General features: G+C 41.7%; 1 long non-coding RNA gene across 1 annotated transcript in view; it reads left to right on the forward strand.

Moving 5' to 3' along the window:
* The first annotated feature begins 9,084 nt into the window (after positions 1 to 9,084).
* Positions 9,085 to 17,987, forward strand: part of LOC129048140 (uncharacterized) — a 33,222-nt gene continuing 24,319 nt past the window's right edge. Inside the window, exon 1 of the long non-coding RNA XR_008510237.1 lies at positions 9,085 to 9,710. This is a non-coding gene — a long non-coding RNA (uncharacterized LOC129048140). The remainder of the gene's footprint in view (positions 9,711 to 17,987) is intronic.

Consider the following 17,987-nt stretch of genomic DNA (forward strand, 5'->3'; position numbering starts at 1 on the left):
GGCTCTCCAGGGCTTGGTTCAGCCTTCGGGCAATTATCCGCAGAGTACTTGTTTACAAGTTATTATTTATGCAGGGTTCAAATGTCCCAAGCCTGAGGGCAACCTTTCCAGGCAGGACAACACCGTATGGGAGAATGCCTGCCCATCATCTGTTTCCAAGAGGAAGGAAAATTGGGAAATGGAGAAAATGACATTTGGGTCCACATTCAACACTTAAGCCAAGACAGAAGAAGATGGAAAAAGATTTATCTGGAGGCATAAAACCTATGATTAGGGGAAATAAGACATAAAAATGAGATCCTAGGAAGCACCTATCCAGATGAACTTTACCCAGAAGGGGCTCCTCTGCATAAGGCAATGCCTGCTTCTTTGCCTGTGTATTTTACGATTTACAATAAAAGCCGGTATTTCAATGACACCACATTCTTAAGAGTAATGGGCACTAAATTCTTACTGATCCTTAAAAATTTAATAGGTTTATTTTTAGAGTAGTTTTAAGTTCACAGAATAATTGAGCAGAAAGCTCAATGTAATAGAGAGCTCCCATTTAACCCCTGCCCCTGCACATGTACAGCCTCCCCCACTATCAATGTCCCCAGCTTGGTGGTGCCTCTGTTACAATCAATGAACCAACAGGACACAGCATCACCTCCCAGAGTGCACAGTTCACACGAGAGCCCACTCTTGGGGTTGCTCATCCTATGGGTGTGGCAAATGTAGAATGATATAGATCCATCACCGTAACATCATACAACGTGCCCTAAACATCGCTGCCCTAAAAACCCCGGTGTTCCTCCTAGTCATCCCTCCCTTCCCCCAACCCCTGGAAACCACTGATCTTTTTACTGTCTCCCTAGTTGTACTTTTTCCAGAACGTCCTTTAGTTGGAATCAGATAGTATGCAGCCTTTTCAGACTGCCATCCTTCACTTAGTGACATGCATTTAAGTTTTCTCCATCCTTTTTCACGGCTTGAGAACCCATTTCTTTTTTCAGCTGGAAGAATATCCCATTGTCTGGATGTGCCACAGTTGATCCATTCATCCATTGATGGGCATCTTGGTTGCTTCCAAGTTTTGGCAACGATGAATAAAGCTGCTATGAGCATGCTGACACAGGATTTTGTGTGGAAACAAGTTTTCAGCTTATTTAGGTAAGTGCCAAGGACTGCAATTGTTGGATCATATGGTAAGAGTGTGTTTAGTTTTATGAGAAACTGCCTAATTGTCTTCCAAAGTGGCTGTGCCATTTTGATCTCCCACCAGCAGTGGATGAGTGTTCCTGCTGCTCCACATCCTCACCAGCACCTGGCATTGTCAGTGTTCTGTATTTTGGCCATGCTAACAGGTCTGTAGTGGCTAATGAACCTGATTTCTGTTTAATGTGTTCTTCTCCAATGACGTATGATGTAGAGCAATGATGTGGAGCATCTTTTCATGTGTCACTTTGCCCTTTGCATGTCCTGTTTAGTGAGGAGATCTCTTGCACATTTAAAAATAAATTTTGTTTTCTCATTGTTCACTATTAAAAGTTCTTTGCGTATTCTAGACACCAGCTCTCTATCTGAACAATGAGAAAACAGAATTAAAAACTACTCCTAATTCTCATGATATTATCTGCCACATAGCAGAAGTTTTTAATTTTAATGAAGTCTGGCTTATTAATTTTTTTACAGATCTTGCCTTTAGTGGTATATTTTAAAAGTCATTGCCGTACCTAAGGTCATCTAGATTTCCTCCTCTGTATCTTCTAGGAATTTTATAGATTTTCATTTTACATTTAGGTCTCTGATGTATTTGAGTTAATATGTTTAAAGGGTGTAAGATCTTTCTTTTATTTTCTTTTGCATGTGGATGTCCAGTTGTTCCAGCACCATTTGTTGAAAAGACTATCTTTTCTCTACTGTATTGGTTTCGCTTCTTGGTCAGAGGTCAGTTGATTTTATTTGTGTGAGTCCATTTCCAGGCTTTCTATTCCATGCCATTGATCTATTTGTTTCTTCTTTAGCCAATATCACACTGGCTTGATTGCTGTAGCTTTTGAGTAAGTTGCCATTGACTTCTGTATATTGCAATCTTGTATTCTACAATCTTCCTATAATCACTTTTTGTTTGCAGGAGTTTTCTTTTTTGTGGATTGTTTCAGATATTATTATTATGCTTCTTTTGGCAAATGTATTTAACCAACCCATAACACTCCTTAGAATAAAAGATTTTTGGAATAAAAAAAGATCACAATTCTCCATCCAAGAATGTCAGATGAAGTTAGGACATCAGTCTTTCCTGGAACGGAAGGGACTGGTAGAAGACTTGACCCTTTTTTGTCCCTTTTTCTAGGGTTTTCCAAGGACCATAAGAATTCAAAAACACTCTTAAGAACCCAGCTCCTCCCCGGAGGTTGCAGTGAGACGAGATTGTGCCACTGCACTTCAGCCTGGGTGACAGAGTGAGACTCCGTCTCAAAAAAAAAAGAACCCAGCCCCTCCCACTTGGCCCTTACACCCAGGTCTCCAGCCAAATGCCAATTAGAATCTTGTCCTTGGAGTATGTAAGATGAGCAGTTCCTTCCTGCCCCTACACCAACTTAGCTCTTTTTTCCTCTAAAGTATCTCCCGAATAGCTTTGGCCCACTGGCTTTCAACCTCATAGATGTGAGTTTCTTTTTGAATCCCAAGTCTGAAAAGGCTTAAGAGGTAACTGAGCCAGTTCAGGGGATAGGCCTGAATCAGTCAGGACAAACTAAGGGCATGGGTTGAAGAGTGGCCCCTTCTTATGTACGTTCATGTACTAATGCCTGGTGTTGATGAATGTGCCTTTATTTGGAAATAGAGTCTTTGCAGATGTAATAACATGAAGGATCTAAGAAGAGATCATCCTAGAGGACCTGGGTGGACTCTAAAGGCAATGACTAGTGTTTGTACAGGAGAAAGGAGAGGGAGATTGGAGACATAGAGACGTAGAGAGGAAAGCCCATGTGGAGAGGGAGAGAGAGGTCGGAGTGCTGTGTCTACAGGCCAAAGGATGTCAAGAGTTCCTGACAGCCCCTGGAAGCTGGCAGGAAAGCATGGGACAGATTCTCCCGCTGAGTCCCTAAGAAAGGACCAGCCCCCGCACACCTGGAGGGACTTCTGGCCTTCACAGCTGTGAGATAATAAATGTATGTTGTTTTAAGTCACCCAATTTGTGGTCATTTGTTACAGCAGCCCTGGGAAGCTAATCCACCAGGCTGTTCAGTGCAAACCAGTAACTCCCCAGTGAACCTCCAAATCACAGCGGTTCAACACAGAACGGTTTTGGTGGTTTGTTTTATCATTCAGAGGCCACTGGACATCTGGCAGTGGCTCAGGCTGCCTCCTTCTAGGCTGTGATGAGCGCTGGTTCACCTTGCAGCTTCACTACCTCCACACATGAGCCAGAGTCCAGCACATCAGGGGAAAATGGGGAGTAAGGAGCCCACAGATGCGGTCAGTGGCTCCACGCAGAAGCAGCACATGTTGGCTCGTCTCTGTACTTATTGACCAGAGCTCCTCACACTCCCTGTCTCCATGCAAGAGGGCAGGATCCTTGTGGGATTCGGGAAACTGCATGCCACCAACCCCCTGCACCGCCCAACCCGATCTTCTCTTCTTCACTGGCACCACCAAGAAGCCCTTGGGAGCTGGATTTTCTAAGCAGGCTAGTCCTCCCCTCCGTTCACAGATGATGACATTTCTACCCAACCGTTTAAATGACTGTGCTAAATTCACACATGGAATTAATGTCATGCCTCCACGTTTTCACAATGTGTGGTGTTCTCCCAGTTTCCCTGATGCTTGAAGACCCTGGCGTCGAGTTCCCTGTGTCACCAGCAGCAGTTCTTTATGAGCAGAACAATGGTACCCGCTCTGCAATCCAGTGACCGCACTCTCAGGGACATGGCCGAACATCCTGCCTGCAGCTCCACATGGGGAAAACTGAGCTATTGAAAAATGTCACACCCGTCTTCACACTCACATTGTAAAACAGTCCTCTCAAGATTCACTTTCCACAACTTGTAATGAAAAAGGAAAATGAAACTCCACGAAAAATTTGACTTGAACCTTCCTAAGAACAAGGTCAACTTCGTGGGCACAGGAGCCCTCCAGTCACAAAGAACTCCCTGGGATGGGGGTACGAAATTCTTAATGTCTTCAGCAAGTGAAGCTGCATTTTTATTTTGCAGTGGGTTTACAAATTATGTAACCAGTCCTGCATCTGACCAACTCTAGTCAATGTAGCTAGGTTTGCTGTAGGGATGTTTTAAAAAAAAATTCTGTCCAAAAGTTGCAGAATTTTCATGAAGCATGTTGTTTCACTTGGGGCTTTATTCCAGAGCATTCAAAAATCCAAGAGAAATAAGGCAAGTGTAACATGCATTCGAAGTCACTCCGATACAGTGAATTGTGAGATATTTCATTAAGTAAAAATATACACTCTGCTTTAAACCATCTGTTAATAGTTGACCAAGGTTGCTTTCCTTTTAGATTTTGTTTGTTGTGTCATTTTCAAGGGAACTTAAAGTGATTTCAAAACTTATAAATAAAACAAGTTAGGAGGAAGGGAAATGCAATAAAGGAAAAGTGGATTTGTAGAAATCCAGGCTGTAGAACCCTGCACAACGGTGATGATTGGTTATAAATAGGTGGGAGAACTTCCTGATACCCAAAACAAGGGAGGAAATGCAATCAGTCATACATTTCAAAATGCCCACGGCCCACATTGGAGTGAAAGCTGGTGAAGACACAGGATGGAAGCCCTGTGAAGAAGGAGGTCTCCGTCCCTTTGGCCCAGGATGTATCCCAGAGCAGAGAGGGGCAGTGTGCAGTGCAGCCTGCGTGCAGTGAGGGCACTGTGATGCAAGCGCACCCTGGAGATGCCAGAAGCAGTGCCCCTGACACTGCAGGACAAGGGCAATCCTCCTGTGTGGCCCAGGATGGATGCCAGGGCAGAGAAGGGCAGCATGAGGGGCAGCCTGCATGCAGGAAAGCACTGTGATGGGAGCGCCCTGGAGACGCCCGGAACAGTGCCCCCAATGCTGCAGGACAAATGCAATCCTCCCGTGTAGCCTCAGATTGAGCACGATTTTTAGGAGGCAAAATTCCCACAGTAAATAAATAAATACAGTCCTTGCACCTCTGTGATCGTTTCATGAGAAGTTCTGCATTTAAAGTTCATGGTAGAAAATAAGAACAAAATACAGCTCAATGAAAGGGATTTTGCGGGGAGCAAGGATATAATCTATAAAGGAAGTTTCCCAGCCTTTGAGAGCCTACAAAAGCCATGTGCTGTCTCCCCAGAAAAGAAGCGATTAAATACCCCCAAGTCTGATCGAGCATTTCAGGTGACCATGGTCCTGACTGAAGGCAGATACTGATTCACATTACAGTGCAGCAATTTGTGCTTCAAAAGACGAGTTCTTGATTACACAAGTGGATTAACCTCAAGTGCTTAAAGAAATTCCCACTAAAGCCATTTCCAGTAACCTAGACCCTCATAGAATAGCGCGGTACAGATGTGAAAGTCATGCTTTCTGGAAAGATTGCTCCCTATAACTAATTCATGTGATTGGTTCAGGTAATTTAGAGATTGCCAACTTTGTCACATCCATTTATTCTTAACAAGAGCATAGGTTCTAAATAGTAAGATTCATTAAAGTCAAGATTTTCATATTCTATATATTTATAAAATATTATATATGTTATGTTTTCAAGCCAATGTAACATCTCTGAATTTAGTGATAATTAAAATAAGAATATCAATATCTCTGCAAAATATGTGTGTATTTATCATACAAGATAAAACTATCACCCTTATTTTTCAGAAGAGTTTGTGTGATTAGCTCAAACCTAAAGGTCACGACCCAGTCTTCTTAGTCCTGGTCCTAAATCTTCATAAACATGTTAAGCGATATTTCCGAATGGAGGCTAAAATGCTTATAACACTATTCATTCTAAACGCTATTCCTCACTTCTTTTCCTGACCACGATGCAGCATGGTTTTTCATCAAAAGCATCATAAATGCAAGCATTAAAGCAGATTTGATTTTATAGCAAGAAAAGAGATTATTGTAACCAATGTCCTTTATTAAAATTGTTTTTATTTTATTTAAAACTGCTAATTCTTGCTAATGTAGTAACTGAAAACATGATGATTTTTTAAAGTATCCAATAAAATAATTGTATTTTCTACTTTACACCTTAGTGTAAGAAAGTTTAAAATAGATTACATTTATAATGTCTTCAGTGTCTGGGAGGATATGAAATCATTTTACCAGGTCAGAAAATTGATTTGGTCCTTTGCTTTTTGCTAGCCTCAATCACGAAAAATAGAAATTTTGATACAGTATATTCAATCCTCATCCTTAGTAGCATTATTCTGCTTGACTGTGGTGAAAATATCTCATTCTAGAAGAATACTGCAGGCCTTGCTAGGGGCCTGCAATGAGTCCAGGCGTTCCTGGCAATGGGTAAGTCAGTCCAAGTGTTGCAATTGGATTTTATGCACTCTACCTACATACGACTAAATTCCAAAGCCCAGTTGATGTCATCATTATGCAACTGTCAACCTTGTCCAGAAATTAGTAGAGGAGATTCTGCCATTAGGCAGGAATAAATGTTTCCTGCCATCATTTCACATTTAGTAATGACTTGAGGATCTTATTCGTGCTTCTTAATGTTGAACAGGGTCCAGATCACATTGATTACTGACAAAAATAAGCACACTTGGAATTTAGATATCAAATGCAATTAGATTCACACTCTGTTTTTGAATTTTTGTGTAGATGTGTGTTATTTAATAACAAATTCTTTATAACTAATTTGGAGTCAGAGTATCTATGTTAAAGACCCATCTCTGCCCCTGTATGTTTATGAACATCTGCTTTAGGCTTTCTTTCTTTTTTTTTAAAAAAAACCGAGGTTTAATCTTGTTGCCCAGACTGGAGTGCAACGGCACCACCTCAGCTCACTGCAACCTCTGCCTCCTGGATTCAAGTGATTCTCCTGCCTCAGCCTCCAGAGTAGCTGGGATTACAGGCGCCAGCCACCATGCCGACTAAAGTTTCCAGTGAAACTGTGGACTGAGATATAAGTAAGTAGACAAATGTTCTAGCGGCATCTTTTCTAATGGCTTTAATTGTATTTTCCGTGTGTGTGTGTGTGTGTGTGTGTGTGTGTGATCGACACAAAATTATGAATTTAGATTAGGTGTTGTAAGTTTGACAAGAAGGAGAAGGCATGACATCGTCCTTCAGGTAGAGTGGGAAAGTGAGTAGAAAATGTGATTCTCCAGTAAAACTAAGCACCTCCTTAAAGTTCTTTAAATATCTCCTGTTCTCTTTTAATTGAACTGAGTTGGTTTTGGTGGATTGCAGCTGAAATCCCTTCCTGATGCAGTACCTGCTTCAAGTCACTCATCCTAAACCATCACTAACATGAGCAAAGGGGAAGATCCAAACAGAGAGAGCAGCTGATGCGGGGAAAGCCACCTTGGCTGGGAAGTTTAGCTGCTTGCCCCTCTGTAAGAGTCTGACTCCCTTTTGCTAGGCAGAACCTTCGCTTTTCCATTTTCTCTGTTTCTTTAACAGAAACAGTGTTTCATCAGATTATAGATATCAGAATATTGGTAGAGGCACAACTGCAAAAAAAAAATGTGTTCTTTTTGAGTGATCCGTATTTTGTTACCAATACAACTCCAGGCCTCTGTAATCATTCCCAGCTCTGGGACAGGAAGCTACTGAGATACGGAATCACCAAGTGGCCTCCAGTTAGAGCCCACATCCCATGCAGAGCAGCCATACCTTCCAGATGTTGGGTCCTGCCCAGAGTCACCCTGGAGCAGCCCCACGCCACATCCTTCCTACCCACAGAGCTCCCCAGTGGCTGTTTTCTTTGGCTCCCCTGAGGAAAGTGCACCCAACTTTGGACTGTGACTGCAGGTGTAATTTTGGTTGTCTCTAGTTGGTGAACATCAATGCAAAAGCACAATGAGGCATAAAATCTGAACCTAAAATAACATGAAAATATAAAAAAGCTTTATTCGCATTTACATAATAAGTAAAACAGAATTTTAAATCTGATGCCTTGCAGCTTGCATTTTCACTAATAAGGATGATAAATAAAACAAGGCCAATCTCACTTTTCTTAAAACCTCTCCAAATGGAATTGGGAACAGTGAAAACACATGGACACAGGGAGGGGAACACCCTACACCATGGCCTGTCAGGGGGTGGGGGCAAGGGGAGGGAGAGCATTAGGACAAATATTTAATACATGCGGGGCTTAAAACCTAGATGACAGGTTGGTAGGTTCAGCAAACCACCATGCCACATGTATACCTATGTAACAAACCTGCACATTCAGCACATGTATCCAAGAACTTAAAGTAAAATTTAAAAAAAAATGGAGATCTGATTTTTTTTGTAGGCATTGCAAACTAGCTTTTATATCAAGTAGACATTTGGCAAGATTTGTTTTCATTCAAATTGTTTAATTTTGAATTCATCTTATATTTCAAACAGTGCCCAGCCCAGGTACGTCCTGAGTAGATGTGAATTTGGGTTAGTGTCATCACTTGTCCCAGGATCACTTTTGTCTGAATTCTACAGACCTCATTTACAGTATCTGTGCATTGCATTGGTGTTCGTTTATGGTAAAGAACTGCGATGCCTACTGTTTGGAGAGAACAATCACAGGCTAACCTTTCTCTGAACACCTATCGGAAATGCTGGCTCCGGACTGTCGATTTCATCACTGTGTTAGAAACACTTTTGCCCCAAGTGCATCTCCTGGTCCTGATTCTTAATTGTTGTTATTTTGCAGAGTAAAATATTGATGAGATTGGTCAAAAAGATTGACAGCTGCATGAATTGTTATTAACCAGACCATTGGTTGCAGCTCACATTTCAATACACAGTAAGATGAAGCACAGGCCCTCGGGGACTCTCTCTTTCCTTCTCTTTTCCAATGGGCAGATATTAACCCTTTCATAACGCTCTGTGTAACTTTTTTCTTATTTTCCTTTTTCCTTGAGCAATGAAAATGCCAGTTATTGATTTCAACCATGAAACTTGAAAAGACCAATCATTTATCAAGTTGCAAATTGGTAATTATCCAGGAAGCTCAAAGTAGCGAAGAATTCAATATTGCTCGCTTGGGGAGCTAAGGGTAGGAACACAGTGCTATCTAGTGAGGGCACACCTCCTTGGACTTAAAGTCAACCTTGGAAAGACAAAAGACACAGAGCAGCAGAGAGGAGGGTTAAATCCAAGCAGGGAGAAGAGACACGGCTTCTCCACATGCCCAGCGAATGCAGACGGACACAGAGACACACACTTACAGGAAGGGAATGGCTGATACCATTGGATCCGTTGGGACACATTTGTCTATTCCTTCCTTTATGCAGCAGACGGAATTGGATGCTAAGGCTTCCTGTGAATGGTCTTGTCATCTACAGATCACACAAAACTTCTATCCATCTGACATACATCAGGATGGGTTAGCTTGCATCTGTGTGATGATTATTGCCAACGTCATTTGTAATCAATAACAGGAACTGAAGAACAACATTGGAGTACAAGACAGAAGCCACACTTCCCAGAGGTGAGAAGTAAGCAATTCCAGTGCCAAGCATTGCAATGCAATTTTCTCCTGAGAGCCAATCTGGGTCTCAGGAAATGGAAGAGACTGAATTAAAGGTAAGTATTTTCAAGTGCATTAGTCAAAACAATTACTACAGTCAATATTAAGTTATGTGGCAATTTTTAAAGCAGTGTAAGCTGCCCAGTTTTTAGGGATGATTACATTAGGGAGTTTCAGCCCAATGAGAATCGTGGGGGAGAATACTTGATGTGGCTACCAGAATGAGCTGTGCAGCAGGGTAACGAGGAAAGTCTGTTAAAAATGAAGATTCCTGCACGGAATTCCAGACCGACTGAAGACAAATTCAGGTGGTGCCAGAGGATCTATCTGTTTAACAAGATTCATGAATGATTATGATGGAAGAAGCCTGTCTTGAGTTTGAGACCCTTGAACATTTCTAGTCCTTTTCTCATCGCTTAAATAATTAGCTACTTAATACAGTTGTGTGTCCCATAAAGAGGTTTTGGGTGTGGTCCTATGAGATTATAATACCATATTTCACTGTACCTTTTCTATGTATTGATCTGTTTGGAAACACAAATGCTTACCATTGTGTTGCAATTGCCTGCAGTATTCAGTATAGCCACAGGCTGCCTGGGTTTGTAGCCAGGAGCAACAGGGTACACCAGAGCCCAGGTGTGCTGGAGCCTCTGCCATCTGGGTTTACGTAGGTTCACTCTATGATGTTCCCACAAAGGCAAAATTACCTAAAAATGCATTTCTCAGAACATAGCCCCAGCATTAAACTATGCATGACATATTCAGAAATATCTTGTCTTCTAGATCAGCTCTTAACAAAAATAAAAATCAGAATATCAAATAACACAGGGCCGTGTACTAAAATCCATGCTTTCCTCCCCATCCTCCTCTCCAGCACACGCAGATGCAGTGAGACACCCACATTTAGCGACTTCACTTGGAATTTCATGTGAGGGTTACCAGGGTTACCATGTGACACATTTGTAGTTATTTTTTAATTCATCAGCTTTATCTAGGGACTTGTTTCTCTGAGGAGTAAAAGTAGAATTTGTCTACACTCTTCCCTGCCATTCCCTTTTCCATTGCTTACAGTACAATTATATAATTACCTTAATTCTACATATTTAATTTGTTCATAATTTATAATGTTTTCTTAAACTCTATGTCCTATTTCACTAACTTTACAGAATATTCCCTAGATTCCTAACTTAGTTAATAACCTTCTCCCACCTTCTGGCTTATTATTATTATTATTATTTTTGAGATGGAGTCTTGCTCTGTCGCCCAGGCTATAGTGCAGTGGCATGATCTCGGCTCACTGCAAGCTCCGCCTCCCAGGTTCTGGCCATTCTCCTGCCTCAGCCTCCCAAGTAGCTGAGACTACAGGCGCCCACCACCACACACAGATAATTTTTTTTTGTATTTTTAGTGTGAGACGGGGTTTCACCGTGTTAGCCAGGATGGTCTGGACCTCCTGACCTCGTGATCCGCCTGCCTCAGCCTCCCAAAGTGCTGGGATTACAGGTGTGAGTCACTGCACCTGGCCTATGGCTTTTAAATATCTTTCAAGTTTTTCTTTTCTTTCTTTTTTTTTTTTTACTTTCACAGAATTACATTTATATTATTTTTGTAACCCAAAATAAGATTGTGTGTTTTGTTTACAGATTAATTTCTAAAGAAAAAACAACCAGCAGCCTTCATTATTAGCATCATTAATAATTTCAGACATTCTGAGGCACAATCTGCCCACTTCCTCAAGGAATTGTTTCAAATCCCTTCTCCTTTCTTGAGCAAACCCAGTTGCTCAAACGAACGCCACCTTTTTAGACTGTTATCCATTTGGTTCATAATTCTTTGAAAACTAATTATTTTCAGGAAGTTTCTGATTATCTCCATCTTCTGTGTGAATACTCGTATGCCACATTCCCTTTTCACTTAAACCTAAAATGCCTTTACTCAATTAGTAAAAAGTCAAATGAAAAAATGCCACCTTATTCATTTTATCCTCATGACTATTTTTGATTTTGTGTGGAAACCCATCGCCTTCGTCTTCTACAGCGGACTGGATATGTCATATTTGGTTGGTGTGTGATCTTTAATAAGACACTTTTTTAACTTTTGGGTTGAATTTTACAAGTTGCAGTGTGTGCACTGCTGTATCTGGGAATGTTCGCTTTCTGGCATTCACTCTGCTACACTTCTATCAAGGCCTCTGATTGACTTTATACTTTCTTGTCACCTCCTTCTGCCTCAGAATTCAGTCGGGAATGGTTGTTCTTTAAGTTTGTGAGTAGCTGTCATCCTAGGATTTTTCTTTCTTGAATTTTTGGGTCACAATAATTGTTTTGTGGATCTATTTTTCGGTGTCTCTTGGTTTCCAGCTCACTTTGTTGAAATACATTTTAAAAAATTAATTCTCAGCTGGGCATGGTGGCTCATGCCTATAATCCCAGAACTTTGGGAGGCTGACATGAGTGAATCGCTTGAGCCCAGGAATTGGAGACCAGCTTGGGCAACATGGTGAGACCCTGTGTCTACACAAAATACAAAAATTAGCTGGGAGTAGTGGTGTGTGCCTGTAGTCCCAGCTACTCGGGAAGCTGAGGTGGGAGGATCACCTGAGCCTGGGAGGTCCAGGCTGCAGTGAGCCATGATCGTGCCACTGCACTCCAGCCTGAGTGAGAAAGAACACCCAATCTCAAAAAAAAATTAATTTTCTAGGAATGCATGCCCATGAAACATTTTCTAAGTCATCACATGGGTGCAAATGCGCCCCGCTTGGTTCACCGTGGCCTTGGTCCACGTGGGTATTCAATATCCTTCCCTTCACTGCTTGAAATGCATCCGCCCTCCATGTCAAGCAAGCATTTGATCCTCCTTGTTGGGAGACAACAGCCCACAGCATTTCCACACATTCTGTGACAACTTTTGTCCTACAACAGTTTCTAACGGATATTCTTACAGCCAACAGCCTGGGAGGTCAGAGACAGTGTCTCTCTCCAGGGCAGAGGGCAGATTTGTTCCTTGACCAGGACAGTAAAGATAACGTCTTCCTGTAGGGCAAAGCTTGGTCAGCTTTGCTCAAGTCTCCTTTTGAGACTGAGGATCCTCCATTTGGGTCCTTTACCCAGTCAAAAACCTACTCTGTCTGCACCATTCATCTGGTCACCCCTCAGTGTTCACGTCAGACTTGGTGAGTAAGCAAGCAAAAAGGGCCTCTCTGAACAGATTCTCACGCTGCCTGCTGTGTCGGGAGTAAGCACCTTCTTTGTCTCTGACTCAGGAGTCTCAGGTCATGCTACCATCATTTATGAAGTTGTGATTGCTGAACACGTTAGATTGCAAACGAGTAAACATGTCAGACCCTTTACTGTTACCAAGTTGATACCACTTAATTGCATTCTGAATTCTTGTTCTGCAACACTTCAAATGACAGAGGTCTCAGCCTCCAGCTAGATATGGACTCTTAAAAAATGTCCTAATCAGAATTCTGTAGAGTCTTTTACACAGAATTCTGGGTACAAACATCCTCTGTACTCAGAACTTTGAATGTACGTGTATATTGTCTCCTGGTACTGGTGCTGTGGATGAGGATTCCAGACGCTTACTATTCTTTTCCTGATGTACTTTAGGTCTGTTTGTTAAAGCTTTTATTGTTTTCCTCCTGGATGCTTTCTGGTCTCCTGTTTTGTACGTGGTCTTATGCAATTTTAAACTGATATGTCTCTGTGTGTTAGGACAAGATGTGGTCTTAATCCTGGAATGGCTCTGGTTAAAAATCTCCTCTTTCATATCAAACACCCCTATGGGAAGAAATACTAGGTCACTAGACCTATCTTACCTATGAGAAACTAAAGTTAGCTCTGCATGGGGTGACAGTCTTGGGATGCATTGCTGGGCAAGGCATGAACTAGTGCCAGGAAATAAATGACGTGGCTTCCTGTGTTGTTTGGGATAAACATGTGAAAAGGAAGCCTGGAGCTCTTCTGACCTGGCAGAAGCTGACCCCAAACTGCCCACCTGAGGGTCATTCTAAGGAACTCCAGAGAGAGGGCTAGGGTGGCAGACAGACACTGGGACCTGCATGAACTTTAACAAACTGCCGAACTAAGAGAACCGTTCTAAGGAACTGCAAAGAGAGGGCTAAGGGTGCTGGACACTGGGACCTGAGTGAACTTTAATATAAGCCTTTTATTATATTAAAGTGAACTTTAATATAAGCCAAAGAATATATTTGCCTTGTGTAAATATATTCTCTGTCTAGGGCCCTCTTAGCTTACTGGGGGGGCTTTATTTTTCTTTCATCCCTATCCACGTTCAGTCAACATTGTTGAGGTGGTCTACAACAAAGTCTTCTAATTGCAGTTCAGTTTTGTTTGTACACTTCCTGCCAGTCTCTATTTTGAAATGTCTGCTTCTTATTAAATGTTATTTAATCTTAGAACCAAGGGTCATTTGTTTTATAGTTCTGGGAAAATAATGAGGAATTTTCTAGAGCCAAAGTCCCCCAAAGTGATAGAGCCCCTCCTCAGCCGTCTTTCTCTCTTGCGGTTGCACAACACACTCTCACTACCTACGCAGCTGTTGGGGTAAACGTAAAGAATATAATCATATGTCAAGAAGAATTGCCAAGTAATTTATTTGAACAATGCTTACAATTGTGCTTTCTGCATTTCCTGTGTCTCTAGTAATTTAACCTCTAGCATTTTACTCATGACATTTAATCAATACATGCAAATCACTTCAGGGATCTATTATATTCTGAATTCATTAATCTACTTGGGCAAGATACAAGCATGTAAGAAGGTTTTCTTGGCTAAGGTCAAAAAGGAGGATGAATAGTATCAAGTTCCACAATCTCAAGCTTTTTAAAGACTGCAATACCCCAGAGAGGAAGAGGCCCTCTTGGCTTGCTTTTCTAATTCAAGCAATTTTCAGTAAGATACATTTTGCACTAACTTGAGAATATACACATATTGGCACTTTATTATTATTATTAATTATTACTGTTTCTATTCAATGTGATAAATGTTGATAGGAATTGCAAAATAAGCATATTTATCTTTCATAGATCAGGATGTTTTCTTCATCACAGAATATAAAGATGAACATAGTGCAGTAAAATTTCACTTGTATCAGTCATCAATAGGAATTTGGTTTATGGCTGCACAAGAGAAAACCAGTGGGATCAGGTGTTCTGTGATGGTGTATCATAAAGTATCCCTTATTCTTAGGCTTCTGCCAAGAGCTGATTTATCAAAGGTCGGAGATAGATACAAATGAAGTTTAATATAATGGGATGTAAGCCAATCAGACGACTATTACATTCAATTGACATAAATTGAATTATGTTTTATGACATGAGCATGTTGCAGTGTTTCAAAATTCTTGTTTTTATTCATAGCAGGGAAGAACAATGAGACATTTCATGATTTTTATTTATTTCTATTCCTTTGTTGCACAGTCCATCTGTTGGACTATTTTTGAGTTGCATTAAAAATTTTAACTTTATTTGTAGTTTCATTACATTCAATAATGTAGTTTTATTAACAAATACATCTAAAATGCAATTTTTCACCTGTATGTCTACGTCACATGCACCTGATTTCACAACACACATCCAGGATGGGCAACATGTTGGTGCTTCACGTAGGTTAAGAGTTTTTTTTTTTTGCACTGGCTGCTTTGCTAACACGATATCTGATGAAGCAGCACTAACACACGGTGTGTGTCCATGCGAATGGAGTTTTAGGAACATGGATGAGTTAATGTCTCGACAGTGACAATCTAGTGAGAAATGGCTATCTCGGTCAATGATGTTTCCTTGGCACAACTGAAATAATGGGGATAGTCTCTGTGTACTGACATGGAAAGACTTCTAGAATATAGTTGCACGTGAGAAAAGCAAAGCATATGACATTGTTTGGGTATCTGTCCCCTCCAAGTCTCATGTTGAAATGTGATCTCGTGTTGGAGGTGGGGCCTGACGGGAGGCATTTGGTCATGTGGATGGATTCCCCACGAATGGCTTGGCACCCACTCCATGGAAGCCAGTGAGTTCTCACTCTGTAAGTCTATGCAAGCCCTGGTTGTTTAAAGGAGCCTGGCTCTCCCTCACTCCCTATCTTGCTCTCTCTCTCACCGTGGGACATGCTGGCTCTCCCTTTGCCTTCTGCCATGACTGGAATCCTCCTGAGGCTTCACCAGTAGCAGATACCAGCACTGTGCTGTGCTTCCTATATGGCCTGCAGAACCATGAGCCAAAACAAACCTGTGTTCTTCGTCGATCACTCAGTCTCAGATATTACTTTATGGCAACGCAGATGGGCTGACACCGCAGTGAACAGTGAGCAGTGAACTCGACACGCTCTGCTGTCATGGATCCTGCACAGAAGAAAAGGGAAGGGTGCATATGGCTGTGAATTTGCATTTCCTTATGCTTACATAAAGACATCGGAGGAGAAAAACTAAGTAAAGTGGAGGCATCAAATACTCAGTAATAAATAGGACGATGGAGAAAGAAGAATCAGGAACACCTATGAGTTTGTCTTTCATGTCCTTTTGATGCCGAGGCCGTAGAAACACACGCAATCTCTTCAAAAACAGCAATGACTCTGATAGTGGATTAACGTTATAGTGACTTGCCTTGATTCCCTTCAAGGGACTGCAACTCCAGGCCTCAGCTGTTGTGAGTTTTAAGTACTAACCACTCACAGCTGCTTTAAAAAATTTTTCCCAGACAGTTGCCCTCACTCTGGCGTGGGCTGACTCCTGAGAAATGCTTGTGAGATTGTGTCCATTTCCAATTAGGGGCACCCTACAGCCTATAGCAAACTGACAAGAAGGTCTGGAAGTCCCCTGGTCCCAAGGTGGAAAGGCTCTAGGATGCTGTGCACAACCCGGGGCTTCCCGTGGGAGCCAGCTGAGCCAGGCTGCAGTCTACACCCCACTGTGGGTATTTTCTTCCCTTGTCTTGTCCTGCTTTTTTGCTTTCTCATTGGTCTCTCCTGACTGTACCCCTCAATATACCCTTTACACAAGCACCTCCATTTCAAACTCTGCTTCTCAGGAACCTGTCCTAAGCCAGATTTTTTTTGGAGCAAAATAAGGAAGTAGAGTGAAGAGAAATAGTCTTCAAGGACCTCCACTGGAGTTAAGTTATTAAATGAGTCATTTAGATGGATAATTCTATTCTTATTGGACTTTCTAATTTCTAAAATAGCACATTTTATCCATGATCTCCTCCCCAAAAAGCTAAGTAAGACACATATGGGTAGAAAGATATCACAAGCACCTCTTTATTGACAGTTGGTAAAATGATGGCTAGTATCAGATCCATCGAAGGTCCATGCATTTATTTTCTGTTACTATGATACTAAATTATACTGAAATTATTTTTCTCTATTGCTTACATGGTGTATTTAATTACCATTATCTAACAATGAGAAATTTACTAAAAAATAATGATGCAGTAGACTTAAGTCAAAGTGAGGAATTTCACTGAGTAAATGAAATACTCAGCACTTGGTCATTTTGAGGGTATTCAAGGCAGTTCAAGGTCTGTGGTTCCATATCTTAGGGGTGGTGTCACTTTGGTATCTTGAGCAGGAGGGACTCTAACACAGGAAATGTGGTGCCCACAAAAGCAATAAAAGAGTTGGGGAATTCCAAGGCATCACCTTACGTCGGCTGATCACTTGCAGAGCACCAGGAAATTATGGAATCCACAGGAGAGCAGCAGAGATCATCCACGCCCTGCAGGGAAGCCCCAGCTTGCTCCACATTCTCCTGTCTGCTGAATCTTGGCCATTCCTCCTGTGCCTTTGGGGGAGTCACAATGTGGCTTCTGCTTCTCTTTCATCTTTGAAATATCTTCAAAGCTTCTCATTGGTGGGTTATAAACAAACCCAACTGGCAAGGGATCTCCAGAAAGAAGTTCCCATTGGTCCAACCCTTGGAGCAGAGGAGACACCCTACAAAAGGCAGCGTCAGGGGTCAGAGTTGGACCCACAGTGCACCTGCAGGCAGACGGCATCCTTTGGCAAACTGAGAAAACACATTGTAGTCCTAAGAAAGAGAGTTCCCGAAGATATGAACCAGGCACCACCACACCCGCTTGGTGTGTGAGTAGAGGCAATGCCCGAAGCGTCTAAGGACTTGTCTTCAGGTTTAAGATCTTCTTGCTATGTGTTCTCGGGTTTTGATTTGATTGTATTTAGCAGCATGGAATTGCCCTTTCTCCTGATGACACTGTACCTGGTTTTTAAAAGTGTACTTAACATTTTCTCTCTGCTGTAGAGTGCTTCACACATTCAAATTCAGCACCCAACTGCATGCTTCTCATGCAAAATGCT

The sequence above is a fragment of the Pongo abelii genome, chromosome 8, assembly GCF_028885655.2.
Source record: "Pongo abelii isolate AG06213 chromosome 8, NHGRI_mPonAbe1-v2.0_pri, whole genome shotgun sequence".
In the NCBI taxonomy this organism is placed as follows: domain Eukaryota; kingdom Metazoa; phylum Chordata; class Mammalia; order Primates; family Hominidae; genus Pongo; species Pongo abelii.